General features: G+C 45.3%; 1 protein-coding gene across 1 annotated transcript in view; it reads right to left on the bottom strand.

Annotated features, from left to right (window-relative positions):
* Positions 1–11,407: 11,407 nt before the first annotated feature.
* The window catches only part of LOC123770559 (uncharacterized), a 39,893-nt gene continuing 33,273 nt past the window's right edge, over positions 11,408–18,027 (bottom strand). The window contains exons 5-6 of the transcript XR_011222192.1: positions 16,454–16,566; positions 11,408–14,040 (exon numbers count right to left, since the gene is read on the bottom strand). The gene's annotated coding sequence lies outside the window, so the exon portion shown is untranslated. The remainder of the gene's footprint in view (positions 14,041–16,453; positions 16,567–18,027) is intronic.

The raw sequence follows: 18,027 nt of genomic DNA, 5'->3' as shown, positions 1-18,027 counted from the left end.
TTTTTTTTTTTTTTTTTTTTTTTGAGATATATAGAAGAGTTGTTACATTCTTGTAGAGCCACTAGTACGCGTAGCGTTTCGGGCAGGTCCCTGGAATACGATCCCCTGCCGCGAAGAATCGTTGTTACAACCAAGTACACATTTTACTGTTGAGTTAAACAGAGGCTACAGTTAAGGATTTGCGCCCAGTAAATCCTCCTCGGCCAGGATACGAACCCATGACATAGCGCTCGCGGAACGCCAGGCGAGTGTCTTACCACTACACCACGGAGACTTCAGCCACGTTATTGTGACTCCTCGCTTGCATAGTCGTAATGACTTGGCGCTTTCCTCCCTGATAGTTCCCTGCCTTTCTGTCATTCATAAAGGAAGCATAAATCAGGATATAAGTACTCTACATTGATGAATTTGGCTTTTCAAGGTTAATTTGTAAGCAGTCTCCGCAGTTAGCAGTAAGCAGTTTGTAATTTGTAAGCAGTCTCCGCAGTTAGCAGTAAGCAGTTTGTAATTTGTAAACAGTCTCCATGGTGTAGTGGTAAGACACTCGCCTGGCGTTCCGCGAGCGCTATGTCATGGGTTCGTATCCTGGCCGGGGAGGATTTACTGGGCGCAAATCCTTAACTGTAGCCTCTGTTTAACGCAACAGTAAAATGTGTACTTGGTTGTAACAACGATTCTTCGCGGCAGGGGATCGTATTCCAGGGACCTGCCCGAAACGCTACGCGTACTAGTGGCTCTACAAGAATGTAACAACTCTTCTATATATCTCAAAAAAAAAAAAAAAAAAAAAAAAAAAAAGATGTTGACCAGACCACACACTAGAAGGTGAAGGGACGACGACGATTCGGTCCGTCCTGGACCATTCTCAAGTCGATTGTGACTTGAGAATGGTCCAGGACGGACCGAAACGTCGTCGTCCCTTCTCCTTCTAGTGTGTGGTCTGTTTGTTGTTGTTGTTATAGATTCAGCTATTCGAAAAAAGTTCGAAGTAGCACGGGCTATGGTGAGCCCGTAACTTACCTGGCACAGGAGCGGTGCTGTGTGTGTTAATGCAGCTGTTTTGTGTGGTCTGGTCATCATTACGACTATATATCCCTTGGAAGGATTCAGGATAAGGATTTTGGATGGGACAGGGGGGGGAGGGGGATGGAATGGTGCCCAACCACTTAATAATAATAATACCAATATAATAATATTATATTTAGGAAAAGCACATCCATAGATGCAAAGTTATAAACATTCTGTTAGATTTAAAGATAGAGGTAGTACATACAATACCTAAAGCCACTAGTACGCAAAGCGTTTCGGGCATGATAAACTTAAATGACAAGCTTAATACTAATTGAGCATAATGAGTAGAATGAAAACAAGAAATGAAAACATAGATGAAAAAGCAGCACAAATACAATTATGTCGACAAACAGTGCTCAAACAGCGCTCAAACAGCGCTAAAACTTTATAGTAATTGAGCTTAAAGTATAAATTGTGTTGAAAGAAAACAAATAATAGATAAAAAAGGGGGAACATGGTAGAAAATAGCCAATATACAAGTTGGTCAACAAACAGCTTTGTTTACAAAATATTAAGATATGGGTTCACATTTAGGGGTGAGGTAGGTTACAGGGAGTTAATTAGGTAGTGTTTAGTTTTTCTCTTAAACTGGTTGAGAGAGGTACAGTCTTTAACATGGTTGGGAAGGTCATTCCACATTCACATACCACAGTGTACCCAATCCGAACATCTTTACCATTGTTATCATTGCTGTCTTATATGTGCTGTCAATCTGCTGTATGGTGTCTATTAATCTTGTTTAAATTACCAATCAAGCTGTCATTGTAATCAATCAGAGCTTTAATATAACAATGTGCTTTAATATATTTACTAATCTCTCCCATCTCATTTTTTTTCTTGCAATGTATCTGTTATCATTTTATTAATTCTGATAGAATTGACCTACTTAAAATTATCTGTTAGATTAAGGACCTGCCCGAAACGCTGCGCGTACTAGTGGCTTTACAAGAGTGCAATTACTGTACTATGCTATGTATTCTCACAAACCCAATGTACCTTCTTGTATATAAATAAATAAAATAAATAAATAAATAAATTCTGGGTCCCTTGATTTGTAGAGCATTTCTAGTTTGGTTAAGTCGTACTCTTGGAATATCAAATAGGTATTTGTTTCTGGCGTGGTGCTCATGGGTTCTGTTACAACCTTCTAGGAAGCTTTTAAGGTCAGGATTGGCATAACTGTTCAGTTTTAAATATATAGAGTACACAAGAGAGGATGAACAGTGACTTAATATCTAACATATTCAGAGATTTGAGTAAGGGGTACCGAGTGATGTCTGGGGCCAGAGTTGGATATTGTTCTAAATAGCAGCTTTGTGTTCAGTAATTAGAGGACGTAAATGATTTTGGGTTATCTTGAGATGATCTTGAGGTTATCTTGAGATGATTTCGGTTCTTTTAGTGTCCCCGCGGCCCGGTCCTCGACCAGGCCTCCACCCCCAGGTAGCAGCCCGTGACAGCTGACTAACACCCAGGTACCTATTTTACTGCTAGGTAACAAGGGCATAGGGTGAAAGAAACTCTGCCCATTGTTTCTCGCCGGCGCCTGGGATCGAACCCAGGACTACAGGATCAGAAGTCCTGCGTGCTGTCTGCTCGGCCAACCGGCTCCCGAGCGTAGTAGGGTAGTAGAACCCCAAGTACAAATACCATAGTTGAGATAAGGATAGATGAGGGAGTAATAGTCACCAGGGCAGGGCGAGGTACATAATATCTGATCTTAGAAAGAATGCCAACAGTTTTTGAAACTTTTTTTGCTATATTTAGAACGTGTCCCTGGAAATTCAGCTTGTGGTCGATGAGGACACCAAGGAATTTACCATCAACTTTACTACTGATTAATATATTGTTTATTCTTAGATTAATTTCATTATTTATTCACAGAAACATACTGGAGCCTGTCAGTAAGGTAAGACTGAAGGTATTGCAGGGAGTGTCCTCTGACTCCATAATGATGTAATTTAAGAAGAAGGTTTTGGTGGTTGACAGTGTCAAAAGCCTTACTCAGGTCCACAAATAACCCAACAGGGAACTCATTTTTATCAAGAGCTGCATGAATCAAGTTAATCATACTAATAAGTGCATCGTTAGTGCTTTTATTGGGTCTGGAACCATATTGGCAAGAGCTAAGTATATTGAGTTTGGCTCAATATGAGTAAAGCTGCTTGTAGATTAGCTTTTCAAATATTTTTGACAAGGTTGGCAGAATTGAGATAGGTCTGTAATTGTTGACATCAGTGAGATCACCACATTTGTGGACTGGGGTTACTCTCGGTTTTTTTATAATATCCGGAAAGGTTTGGAGTTCAAGTGACTTGTTGAAGAGCAATGCAATGGCAGGAGCTAGAAATCTGGAGGCTTTTTTGTAACTTAGAGTTGGTATCTCATCAAGGGCGCTTGACTTAGTTTTAAGGGAAAGGATTACCTCATTAACATCAGAGGAAGTAGCAGGAGCGAGGTACAGAGTCTCTGGATAGTTACCTGTAAGGTAGTCTTTAATATTAGTGAGTGAGGATGGAATATCATGAGCAAGGGATGTCCCAATGGATGAAAAGAACCTATTGAATTCAATAGCAGTGTCTGAGGCCGAAAGCACGGCATCATCATTGGATAGAAGAATTGGTTTTTTATTCACAATTTTTTTTTAATCTATAGTTTTTTGAAGTATAGTTTATTGTTTTAGTTTTTCATTTCTTTTTTTAAACTGTTCTACTTATTTTTCAGTGATGGGAACATCAGATCATTTGATGTTCACATTTTTCTGATGGGAACATCAGATCATTTGGGAACCCATCAGACGAGGGAGTGGGGAATGGTGGGGAGGTCGAGGGGACGAGGGAGTGAGGGATGGTGGGGAGGACGAGGGGACGAGGGAGTGAGGGATGGTGGGGAGGACGAGGGGACGAGGGAGTGAGGGATGGTGGGGAGGACGAGGGGACGGTGGAGTGAGGGATGGTGGGGAGGACGAGGGGATGGGGGAGTGAGGGATGGTGGGGAGGACGAGGGGACGAGGGATGGTGGGGAGGACGAGGGGACGGGGGAGTGAGGGATGGTGGGGAGGACGAGGGGACGGTGGAGTGAGGGATGGTGGGGAGGACGAGGGGACGAGGGAGTGGGGGATGGTGGGGAGGACGAGGGGACGAGGGAGTGAGGGATGGTGGGGAGGACGAGGGGACGAGGGAGTGAGGGATGGTGGGGAGGACGAGGGGACGGTGGAGTGAGGGATGGTGGGGAGGACGAGGGAGTGAGGGATGGTGGGGAGGACGAGGGGACGGTGGAGTGAGGGATGGTGGGGAGGACGAGGGAGTGAGGGATGGTGGGGAGGACGAGGGGACGGGGGAGTGAGGGATGGTGGGGAGGACGAGGGGACGGGGGAGTGAGGGATGGTGGGGAGGACGAGGGGACGAGGGAGTGAGGGATGGTGGGGAGGACGAGGGGATGGGGGAGTGAGGGATGGTGGGGAGGACGAGGGGACGAGGGAGTGAGGGATGGTGGGGAGGACGAGGGGACGGTGGAGTGAGGGATGGTGGGGAGGACGAGGGGACGAGGGAGTGAGGGATGGTGGGGAGGACGAGGGGACGAGGGAGTGAGGGATGGTGGGGAGGACGAGGGGACGGGGGAGTGAGGGATGGTGGGGAGGACGAGGGGACGAGGAAGTGAGGGATGGTGGGGAGGACGAGGGGACGGGGGAGTGGGGGATGGTGGGGAGGACGAGGGGACGGGGGAGTGAGGGATGGTGGGGAGGACGAGGGGACGAGGGAGTGAGGGATGGTGGGGAGGACGAGGGGACGAGGGAGTGAGGGATGGTGGGGAGGACGAGGGGACGGGGGAGTGAGGGATGGTGGGGAGGACGAGGGGACGGTGGAGTGAGGGATGGTGGGGAGGACGAGGGGACGAGGGAGTGAGGGATGGTGGGGAGGACGAGGGGACGAGGGAGTGGGGGATGGTGGGGAGGACGAGGGGACGAGGGAGTGAGGGATGGTGGGGAGGACGAGGGGACGAGGGAGTGAGGGATGGTGGGGAGGACGAGGGGACGAGGGAGTGAGGGATGGTGGGGAGGACGAGGGGACGGGGGAGTGGGGGATGGTGGGGAGGACGAGGGGACGGGGGAGTGAGGGATGGTGGGGAGGACGAGGGGACGGTGGAGTGAGGGATGGTGGGGAGGACGAGGGGACGAGGGAGTGAGGGATGGTGGGGAGGACGAGGGGACGGGGGAGTGGGGGATGGTGGGGAGGACGAGGGGATGGGAGGGGGGAAATAGTGGAGAGAACGGGGGCGGGAGAGGAAAGGGTTGCTATAGCTCAGCAACACACACGCGTAGTTGAGCCACAGCAACGCGTGGCTGGGGACAGCTAGCCCTAAACATTTAACATTACTCATTACCAATAATTACCTATTTACATATGTGACTAACATTACATTACATGTGTAAATGATGAGACAAGCTACATGCATACAGAAACATTGGAAAAGTATATGCCTCTATCAACATCAGAGGTCCGAGACTGTTCAACACGCTGCCACTACACATAAGGGACATAACTGGCCGACCCCTCACAGTGTTCAAGAGAGAACTATCAACATCAGAGGCCCGAGACTGTTCAACACGCTTCCACTACACATAAGGGACATAACTGGCCGACCCCTCACAGTGTTCAAGAGAGAACTATCAACATCAGAGGCCCGAGACTGTTCAACACGCTTCCACTACACATAAGGGACATAACTGGCCGACCCCTCACAGTGTTCAAGAGAGAACTATCAACATCAGAGGCCCGAGACTGTTCAACACGCTTCCACTACACATAAGGGACATAACTGGCCGACCCCTCACAGTGTTCAAGAGAGAACTATCAACATCAGAGGCCCGAGACTGTTCAACACGCTTCCACTACACATAAGGGGCATAACTGGCCGACCCCTCACAGTGTTCAAGAGAGAACTGGAAAAGCACCTCCAAAGGATACCTGATCAACCAGGCTGTGACTCGTACGTCAGGCTGCGAGCAGCCGCGTCCAACAGCCTGGTTGATCAGTCCGGCAACCAGGAGGCCTGGTCGACGACCGGGCCGCGGGGACGCTAAGCCCCGGAAGCACCTCAAGGTAACCTCAAGGTAAGGTGATGAAAGTGTATACATGCGTACGAAGATCCATATTAAAAGAAGTCGTGGCAAGCATATAAGAGTTGAACATAATAAAGTTGTGGTGGGTGATAGGGTCAGATGAAGCCCTCATACTCCAGGCCGGCTGATGCGAATGAACATGTGTGCAGTCCCTGTGGTGTAGTGGTAAAACACTCGCCCGGCACTTCACGAGCAGTCTTTGGCCTGGGTTCGTATCCTGACTGGGAAGGATTGGCCCGGCGCCAATCCTTAACTGTAGCCTCTGTTCACCCAGCAGTAAAATGAGTATCTGGTTGTTAAACGATTTGGCAAGTCGTATTGTGGGGAAAATTAGGATTAAGGACTTGCCTGAAACGCTCTGCGTGATAGTGGCTGTACAAGAATGTAACAACTCTTGTGTATATCAATAAATAAAAAAATACTATTGGAACAAGTTTTATTACCAAGAGTGCATGGAATTCCACCGTGGGAACTGGAACTTATTAAACCTTTACAAGAAAGAACTCCATTTCATTTCCAGGGTGTTGTCATCGTGAGGGGGCTTGGTGGCGGCTGCCGGAGTGATGCTCCATGGGTCTGTATTCTGCCCTTTTAAAGCCTTATGCTCCTGCTGCTGTCTTTACAAATTGTGCTGGAAGTCCTTTCCTCTTCCTTATGTTTCCTTTTTCCTACCCCATCTTCTCCTTTCTCATTGTCTTTCCCGCCGATTTTTTGCCATTCTTGATTATTCTTTTGGACATCTGTTTTGACGCCCGGGTGTTTGGGGAGGCACACTGTCTCACCCGTAGAACTGTGGTACTTGACGTTGTGAGCGAGGGGACGCTTCTATTGTCAATCCTCGCCTTCGTTGCTGAACCCGATCTCGACGGACTGATGGTTCTGAAGGTGGCGATTGTGGGGCGAATACTCACGATGCACCCTTGGGGAGCCCCGTCTTGTCAGATGTTCTGTCTTCTAATTGTGGCTCCATGGTGGGTATGGGGGTTATCCGTGAAGGAAATTCTTACCTGCTCGTTATTATGCCGATGATTAACCTTCTTTTTCACTTCCCAGACTCGTGGGGTGGGCAACCAAGCCTGAGTTAGACTGTGTTGGAAGACCGGGCTCTGTAGCCCCCGCTACATTGGCCCCAGACCATGTTCCTTCTTGGACTCTCCCGACTGCCTCTCTCTGCTCCCCTTCAATCTCTGTGGCGGAGTTGAGCCCCAAGCCCAGAGTGGTGACGTCCTCATCACCTGGCGAGGCTCCGTCTCTAGTTGTCACTACTTTGCCTTTTAATTACCCCCTCTCACACTGGGAGTGCTCGGCGTCGTCACCGCGGCACTCGCTCGCCCCTCTCACACTGGGAGTGCTCGGCGTCGTCACCGCGGCACTCGCTCGCCCTTGTTTCCTTCCCATTCTCCTTCTTACCAGACTTTGTTTGGTCCTGCTACATGAAATAAGTATATTGATCTTAGTCATGTTGATCCTACTCGCCTTGATGATTTATTTCTCCATAAGCAATTTGTTGATTCGGTGGATACGTTAGTCACCGTTAACCCCCACCCGTACTGGGGTGGACCTCTTGGTCCTCCTCGCCACCTGTCTGTTCAGGCCATTGTCCATCCTCCTCTCAGCGTTCTTCATGTTGCCTGGCTCCTCTTCATGTTCTTCAAGCCTGGCTGCTCTCGTTTCTCCTCCCCGGCGGGTATGAAGGCATCGATGTATTCCCCGTGTTGTTGCTGCTCCTTCTCTCAGAAAGCGGCTGCCCGCTTGGCTTCATTGTCCTGCATTGGGGAGACCCTTCTTCGGATCTCCAAAAATGCCCATTTGAATGCCTGCATTGGCACAGTCCCGCACCATGTTGCGAATAGTGACAGGGAATTTAAAGACTGCCAAGAGGATAATAAGTATATCCTTGAGGCCCAAGGCCATTCTATCCTCCAGGTGTCGACGACAGAATGACCTTCACTCGAGACCTTCACTCGACCCCCTCGTGGTCGTCGCCATCAGCCTCTTCACGTTGTGACGATCAAGTTTGATGAACGGTCCCTTCCTGCTTCAGACATTCTTGCTGGTGCCAGACGCTCCGTTCAGGAGTACATCCCCTCTCCTCGCCTCTGCAGCAAGTGCTAGAGATTTGGGCATGGTCCCTCCAGGTGCACAAGTGTGGTCTCTCCCTGCCCCTTGTGTGGAACCTCGGGCCATTCTAAGACGGAGTGTCCTTCTTCCCAAACTCTCTACATCAATTGCGGTGACGCCCACTCTGCCTTCTCCCGCACATGTGTGCATTACACATTTGAGGAAGCCATCCTCAATTGGAATCTTCGTGATCATTTGTCTTTTCCTGAGGCTAGGCGCCAGGTTCGCCGTCTTCCCTCTTTCTCTGGCATGTCTTATGCTTGTGTGTTGCGTTCCCCTTCTTCTCGCCCTCTCTTGCTTTCTCAGTTTCGCAGCCGTTTCGAGGCCTTGGACCCCGACACCTCCTCCGTCTTCACCTTTGCGTTCTGGGCCAGAGGGTCCTCCTCCTCCTCCTGGTTCTCCGTCTGGTGTTTCCTTCCTTCCTCGTCTCCTGTGCCCTCCCTTCCTTCTCACCCCACTCCTCTCAGCCCTCCTCGCCGGCTGTCTGTTCAGGCCATTGTTCATCCTCCTCCTCCCAGCGTTCTTCATGTTGCCCGTTCCCGTTCTCCTGTTGAAACTGTCGAGGCAGTCGCCCAGTATATTGCTGATGGTACGCCAGTCACTCTACGTCAGAAGTGTAAGCCTGGCTCCTCTCTTTTTTTTTTCTTTTTTTTTATTTATTTTTTTTTTTTGAGATATATACAAGAGTTGTTACATTCTTGTAGAGCCACTAGTACGCGTAGCGTTTCGGGCAAGTCCTTAATCCTATGGTCCCTGGAATACGATCCCCTGCCGCGAAGAATCGTTTTTTCATCCAAGTACACATTTTACTGTTGCGTTAAACAGAGGCTACAGTTAAGGAATTGCGCCCAGTAAATCCTCCCCGGCCAGGATACGAACCCATGACATAGCGCTCGCGGAACGCCAGGCGAGTGTCTTACCACTACACCACGGAGACAATTGTTTGACTGTGAAGGATACTGTTGGACACCAGTAACTGTGTGACTGTGAATAGCAGTACTAGCTGTTTACTGTTAGGGGCAAGGTCCCCTTAGTAGGCTACTGAATTACCTTCCCTTTGGATGCAATCCAGAACATTTGAATAATTACTTAATTAATTGAAGGTACTTACTGTCTGCTAGGTGAACAGGTGTAATGAAATATTGCCCAAACGTCTCGTCCTGTTGCTGGAATCGAACCCTGGACCTCACAGTTGTGAGGCTACTGCGCTGACCACTGCGGAACACATCACAAAGAAATAATAGATGGCATCAGAGTTACCAGACATGTAGTGTCTTACCACTACACCACGGAGACTGCTCTCCTCCTTCCTCCTCGGCGGGTAAGAAGGCTTCAATGTATTCCTCACTTTCCGACACAGATACTATCCCTGCTTCCCCCTCTCTTTTCAGTGGCAGGGTCCCTGTCCCTCCTATGGAGGTTTCCTTGGGCCTTGATCCACTCTTGGATGCTGCCCTGCTCCGGTGCCCTCGCCTGTTACTGTCCTTCCTGCCCCCGTTTCCCTTGACCACCTCTCTCCGTTGCCTCCTCTCATTCCAGACTCTGTCCGTTTGCCTCTGATTCGTCCTCCCGCTCCCTTGTCTCAGTTATCTTTGCTAGCTTTACCGCTGCCCCGTCACCCTGATTTCACTGATCTTGTTCCTCCTGTGTTCAACTTTGCCTTTGTTTCTCCCTTATTATCCCTGTTTCTGTTCTCTCTTTTTGTCTTTGTCTGTTCTTTAATGAAATATTCGTGGTTTTTATGTCAACTTCCATGAACTCCAACTTCTGATCGAAGTTTTCCCTGCTTTGTGTTTGCCTCCAGGAGCCGGTGCTTGGCGCTCATCCTGGTCGCTTCTGTTGATCACAATGGTAAAGACGTTCGGATTGGGTACATAGAGATTGGGAGATTGGGTAGCAATAGATACAGTGCAATTTTAAAGTAACAAGGTAAAAAAACTATGAAGATGAGATTAGGTACTTTTTAGTTTTGTTTTTGAATGACGCAAAAGTTGGACAGCTTTTCAATTCATTAGGGAGTGAGTTCCATAAACTGGGTCCCTTTATTTGCATAGAGTGTTTACACAGATTAAGTTTGACTCTGAGGATATCAAAGAGATATTTATTTCTGGAGTGGTGATAATGGGTCTTATTACATCTGTCCAGTGAGAGTTTCAGACAAGGATTTGCGTTTAAGAACAGGGTTTTGTAAATGTAATTGACACAAGAAAATTTGTAGAGTGAGATTATGTTTAGCATGTTAAGGGAGTTAAACAAGGGGGCTGAGTGTTGTCTGAAAGCAGAATTTGTTATTATTCTGATAGCAGATTTTTGCTGGGTGATGATGGACTTGAGGTGGTTTGCAGTGGTTGAACCCCATGCACAGATACCATAATTAAGATAGGGATAGATTAGTGCATAATACAGAGAGATGAGAGCAGAGTTAGGTACATAATATCTGATTTTGGAGAGTATCCCAACTGTTTTAGAGACTTTCTTAGTTATGTGTTGTATGTGGGTGCTGAAGTTGAGTCTCTTGTCTAGGAATAGGCCAAGAAACTTTCCATAATTATTATTGCTAATGTTTACATTATCTATCTGAAGCTGAATTGCATTTGTAGATTTGCATCCAAATATAATGTAGTAGGTCTTTTCTATGTTAAATGTTAGTTTATTGGTTGACATCCATAAGTGGACTTTTTTTAGTTCATTATTAACAACATTATTTAGTGTATGTGGGTTGGGGTTAGAGTAGATGAGGGTAGTATCATCAGCAAACAAAATAGGTTTCAGAATGTTAGAGACATTAGGCAGATCATTGATGTATATAAGAAATAGGAGAGGTCCCAAGATGTTGCCCTGTGGCACTCCAACGGTTATTGGTAGAGTGGGAGAGGTTATATTATTGATGGTTACACATTGGAGTCTATCACTAAGATAGGATTGGATATAGTCCAGTGCATATATATATATCTATATTGTGACGGGAAAGTGTTGATGTTCGGCAGTCCTCCAATGGCAGGTGTCAAAGCCTGGTCACACATAAAACAAAAATATAGACTGCTTGCCTGTTGTCTGTGGTAAGGGAGAGGGAGGAACACGTAAAACACAAAGTATGAACAATGAAACTTTAATATATTTACTTTAAACATAAATGAAAATAAAGACAAATCTCGGGGGAATGAAAAATAAAGTTAAATAACAAAGATAAATGCAAAGACAATGTGAGATACAATATTACAAAAGTGAAATGTTAAAATGGTGCTGAGAATATCAGCTATGGCTGAAACCTCCCTTCGTATACCAGCCAATGAGCTAGTATGCCAGAGAGAGATGGCAACTCTAAGAGCACAAAGAATATTCTGAAGTTAATAGCTGGTCAGGCTCAGACGTCGACTCAGGTAGAGGGCGCTGACATGCGGTGTGCAGGTGTGCGGTCGGCGAGTCACCAATCAGGAGCAGGCAAGCTGGTGAAGGGTAGTTAGCTGGTTTGATGACGAGCCGGCGTGTGGAGGGTGTGTGGAGTGGGGGGATCTTGGGTACGTTTTGCCTCCTGGTCAAAACATTTTATATATATATATATATATATATATATATATATATATATATATATATATATATATGTGGAAAATCCACAGAGAAATATGAAATGAGGTGAACGTTTCGGCTTTGTTAAAGCCATTGTCAACACCAGACTGACTGGTGTTGACACCAGTCAGTCTGGTGTTGACAAAGTCAACAGTCTGGTGTTGACAAAGGCTTTAACAAAGCCGAAACGTTCACCTCATTTCATATTTCTCTGTGGATTTTCCGCATAAAATGATCAGTGTTTTGTGATCGTCAATTGCATATATATATATATATATATATATATATATATATATATATATATATATATATATATATATATATATATATATATATATATATATATATATATATATATATATATATATATATAAAAGTTTAAACCATGAATGATAGGAGTATTAGCAGGAAGGAAGGTCAGACTCTTAGAGCAGAAAACTACAATGTTACATGATAATTAAAAGGAAGTTTATGGAACATCTTCATCTATTTGTAGAGGTGGTTTCCATATCCGCAAGATCTGAGGGGTCCAGCAGCTCTGTGATCTTTGTATACGATGCATCAATAAACACGGTGACAGAGTTGATCACCTGACTCACATCATTATCAGTTCTCCCAAACCGTCCTCCGGCTTGAGTCAACACCTGTACAAATAAGTCCTTGAGTTCTTTCAGTCTCGGTTTGAAGTCTTGCTCAGTCATACTCAGTTGTCCATGAGCAGCATAATTTCGGTGTTGCTCCAGTTTATAAATGAGGTGCTCAAGCGATGGCCCGCTTGGCCCTGGAGTGGTCCACGTACGGTCAGCAAAATTTGCCAGACCACACACATGCTGCAGTAGTTTGTATAATAAGAAGATATCAAAACCAGTGCTGTCAGAAGCTTGAAGCTTATTCTGCTGGTAATTCGAGAAGATCCACCAGTACATATTAGAATTATACCCCAATTCCTCAGTGAGGTAATTGTGTACTGGGAAGGTACCTCTGTATGACCATCTGAACACTGTGTCAAGTACTAATCTTCCTGCCTTAATCACAGCGAATTCGTAACGCAATTGGTTGAGAACTTGCTCTTGTAATACTAGCAAATCTTCCTGGCGTAATCTGTTGGGATCTTCCCATGAAAGCGGTGTCAAGCCCCCCATTTGGCGCTGAAACACCGGCTCTCTGATATTTTCTAGCAGTGCGTCAATATACTCAGTGAAGTTTCTAAACATTCGGTCCACTTCACGGCTGTCTTTCCCACACCGGGCGCCGGCCTTAGCCAACATCATCTTCAGTATATTACGGAGCTCTGTCAGCTTTTCCTCAAGGTCTTGCCGAGTCATCTTATTTATATGGCCCCAATCATAGTCTCGGAGCTTCTTCAGCTTGTAAATGAGGTGTTCGAGCGATGGCCCGCTTGGCCCTGGAGTGGTCCACGTGGGGTCATTAATGTCAGCCAGACCACACACACGCCGCAGGAGCTTGTACAACAGGGTGATATCAAACGCTGCCGCGTCAGTTGAATCCTGTAGCTTTGTCTTCTCCTGATCAAAGAGGTTAACGTTGGACACAGTTACTGGGAAGCCGCCCTTGTACAACCACATGAACACACAAGCCAGTGCATCTCGTCCTTCCGTACACAAAGCCAGGCCATAACGGGACCAGTTTTTGTTGTCTTGCGTTACTGGCATACTGAACTTACTGATTAGCACCTCACAATACTTTTGTTCAGTTTGTTCCTGCTTGTTCACTGGCGACTGTATTGTACTTCTTCAGTACGGTGCTCCAGCTTCTATATTGTGGTACAGTATTGAACTTTGAGAAATTTATTACATATTTAATATATTATTTTGTTGTTTATATATTTTCAGTAACTTTTTGTAATTCAATTGTTTTGCTGAAGAGATTAAAATTAGTATTTCTTATGTTTTACTTTACACTAATGAAAAGTCATCAATAACTTCCTTGCATTTCGTCCAACGTTCCTCAGACGTCTGTACTTCGTCCAACGTTCTTGAGACGTCTGTACTTCGTCCAACGTTTCTCAGACGTCTGTACTTCGTCCAACGTTTCTCAGACGTCTGTACTTCGTCCAACGTTCCTCAGACGTCTGTACTTCGTCCAACGTTCCTCAGACGTCTGTACTTCGTTCAACATTTCTCAGACGTCTCCAACTTCTGGAAAAATCAAATGTAAACAAACAGGCACATGAAGGTTACCTGCCCAAAATATATATTTATGTAAACTAAAATTAATTAAATATAATTTAGCAAGGTATTGAAAATTTAATTACATCCAATAGAAAAAATAAAGCTTTCATTATTTGTTAATTCTGAATTTTCCACAGTAAAGGTCGAACTTTCCACAGTAAGTGTTATGAGGGATTGGTGGTCCTATTAGGCCCAATAGCTAAAGTCAAGGAGATCCTAGAATAGTGAGAGTTAGGTTAGGCCCTGGCCCCCAGGGAAGACAATTCTCAGCAAATAATACTTGTCCTAGTCTATCTTTAGCCTAAGTAAGATTAACCTACTCCCTTTCAAATAGGGTCAAACGATACTCCTAATAACCTTAGAAATTATTTATTGACCCCTAATAACCCCCCATATACAAAATTACACAATACAAGTATACAACAAATTACTTTACCACTCGATCTTACGTTAGCCTCATTGAATCCCCATAGGCAGGATACATTAAGACTTACAACTGCTACTTAGGGTGAAGTCTATGTTCCAGAAGGGGCACTAGAACACACTTAGGGAGCCGAGCGGACAGCACACTGGACTTGTGATCCTGTGGTCCTGGGTTCGATCCCAGGTGCTGGCGAGAAACAATCGGCAAAGTTTCTTTCACCCTATGCCCCTGTTACCTAGCAGTAAAATAGGTACCTGGGTGTTAGTCAGCTGTCACGGGCTGCTTCCTGGGGGTGGAGGCTTGGTCGAGGACCGGGCCGCGGGGACACTAAAGCCCCGAAATCATCTCACGATAACCTCAAGATAGGTATCACAGTAAATATTGGTACACGGGGTCGGTCACCTTAAGCCACTCCAACCAAATGAATTTTTCATGGATATGATACCGACATCAAATCATATATCAGATGTCACCCTATCCCGACTGGATTTTGAAGAAGCCATAAACAGCATGCCTATGCACTCTGCACCAGGCGAGGATTCCTATCCCAGAGGTAACGTTTGGGGCACAATCACTAGCTTACGCAGACACCACTAAATATTCTAGAACTCGGTGGCACTTAATACACAACAGGTATACACTTAATACACAATACGGCCACCAGCTGCGGATGGTTGCTAATGTTGTGTCGATTTTTTGAAAGGTTGATGGATCACTTGCGTCAGACTATCATCGAACTAGATTATACAAAATGTACAAAACCTTGCTTTTAAATGCATATTCTGATCTGAAACTCATCCTTGACAGATGTAATAGAACCCATAATCACCACACCAGAAATAAATATCTCTTTGATATCCCCAGAGTCAAACTACATCTGTGTAAACACTCTATGCAAATAAAGGGACCTGGTCTATGGATCTCACTCTCTAATAAATTCAAAAGTTGTCAAATCTACACTTTATTCAAAAGTAAAATACAAAGTACCTTATTTCATCTTCATAGTTTCCTACCTAGTGATTTAAACTCTCACTGTATCTTGTGCTACTCAGTCCCCCAATATATGTACCTAAGCCATACAACTTCACCATTGTAATCACTGCTATCATCTTATATCATTATTGAAGGATACTGTTGGACCCCACTAATTGTTTGACTGTGAAGGATACTGTTGGACCCCACTAATTGTTTGACTGTGAAGGATACTGTTGGACCCCACTAATTGTTTGACTGTGAAGGATACTGTTGGACCCCACTAATTGTTTGACTGTAAAGGATACTGTTGGACCCCACTAATTGTTTGACTGTAAAGGATACTGTTGGACCCCACTAATTGTTTGACTGTGAAGGATACTGTTGGACCCCACTAATTGTTTGACTGTGAAGGATACTGTTGGACCCCACTAATTGTTTGACTGTGAAGGATACTGTTGGACCCCACTAATTGTTTGACTGTGAAGGATACTGTTGGACCCCACTAATTGTTTGACTGTAAAGGATACTGTTGGACCCCACTAATTTTTTTTTGTTTAGAGATATATAGAAGAGTTGTTACATTCTTGTAGAGCCACTAGTACGCGTAGCGTTTCGGGCAGGTCCCTGGAATACGATCCCCGCCGCGAAGAATCGTTGTTACAACCAAGTACACATTTTACTGTTGAGTTAAACAGAGGCTACAGTTAAGGATTTGCGCCCAGTAAATCCTCCCCGGCCAGGATACGAACCCATGACATAGCGCTCGCGGAACGCCAGGCGAGTGTCTTACCACTACACCACGGAGACAATTGTTTGACTGTGAAGGATACTGTTGGACACCAGTAACTGTGTGACTGTGAATAGCAGTACTAGCTGTTTACTGTTAGGGGCAAGGTCCCCTTAGTAGGCTACTGAATTACCTTCCCTTTGGATGTAATCCAGAACATTTGAATAATTACTTAATTAATTGAAGGTACTTACTAACTGCTAGGTGAACAGGTCCATCAGGTGTAATGAAATATTGCCCAAACGTCTCGTCCTGTTGCTGGAATCGAACCCTGGACCTCACAGTTGTGAGGCTACTGCGCTGACCACTGCGGAACACATCACAAAGAAATAATAGATGGCATCAGAGTTAAGACAATAAACACCGCCGGGGGGCAGGGGCGGCCAGCGGGAATTTGCCTTCCCTAATAAACATTTCAAGACGTAGCAGACTTATGAGAGCAAATTATTATCTCGGCCACAATAATTACTGCTCTGCAACACCTACGTGCACTGTTAAGAGCCTAGAACAACTTATTATAAGGCAAATATTGTATTAGAGAGGAGCGCCAGTACTCACCTCTACGTGTGGGACGGGTAGCAGTCGTGTGAGGCTCTACTGCGCATGCGTCGCCTCCCGCCTCATGTACGATAACTTTTATTTATTTATTTATCTATTGATTTATATATATATACAAGAATGTACATTGGGTTTGTGAGGATATATATCATGGTGTTTCCATTCTTGTAAAGCCACTAGTACGCGCAGCGTTTCGGGCAGGTCCTTAATCTAACAGATAATTTTAAGAATGTAAATTTTCAGCAAAATTTATAAAATGATAACAGATACATTTGCAAGAAAAAAAATGAGATGAGAGAGATTAGTAGGTATATTAAAGCACATTGGCAGTTCTGATTGTACTTCACCCTGTGTGTTTAACATCCCGCCAGAAGTTATGGCAAAGTGCTATTTATTGGCGGGAGATTGTTGCCATAACGCACCAGCAGGCAACCTGTATCCGAGCTGTGTGAGTAGAAGTGTTGCCGATCTCACTAATCTGAATATTCCTATTGTTTACAACGTACCAGCCAATGATATTCCATTATATCTGTTCCCTGAAATACAAGTGTCTTACACACCCATCAGCAAAACAAGCAAGGACAACGTACCCTTGCTCCGGAGTCAGTCTCCGTGGCCCCCAGCAGTCTCCGTGGTGTAGTGGTAAGACACTCGCCTGGCGTTCCGCGAGCGCTATGTCATGGGTTCGTATCCTGGCCGGGGAGGATTTACTGGGCGCAATTCCTTAACTGTAGCCTCTGTTTAACGCAACAGTAAAATGTGTACTTGGATGTAACAACGATTCTTCGCGGCGGGGATCGTATTCCGGGGACCTGCCCGAAACGCTACGCGTACTTGTGGCTCTACAAGAATGTAACAACTCTTGTATATATCTCAAAAAAAAAAATCTCAAAACCCAGCATTCCTGAAGGCAACACGCTTGAAACCGTTGATTCCTTTATAAATAACTTACGGCCTCATGAACACTATACTTAGTGTTCATACAACTTTACCATTGTAATCATTGCTGTATCTTATATCATGGTTGTTATACTGAACACATAGTTTACTGCATTATACCTTGCAATAATCCTCAAATTACGCTGCAATGTACCTGTTGATAACCCTTAAATTTAATTTAATGTACCTACTAATCTCTGTCAAATTTCTTATTCAATGTATTTTTTATACTTTCATCCAATGTATTGTTGTACTCTCTTACAATGTACCT

The sequence above is a fragment of the Procambarus clarkii genome, chromosome 46 (genome assembly GCF_040958095.1).
Source record: "Procambarus clarkii isolate CNS0578487 chromosome 46, FALCON_Pclarkii_2.0, whole genome shotgun sequence".
NCBI lineage: Eukaryota > Metazoa > Arthropoda > Malacostraca > Decapoda > Cambaridae > Procambarus > Procambarus clarkii.
The sequence above is the reverse complement of the archived record's forward strand: the minus strand, read 5'-3'. Positions and strand labels throughout refer to the sequence as shown.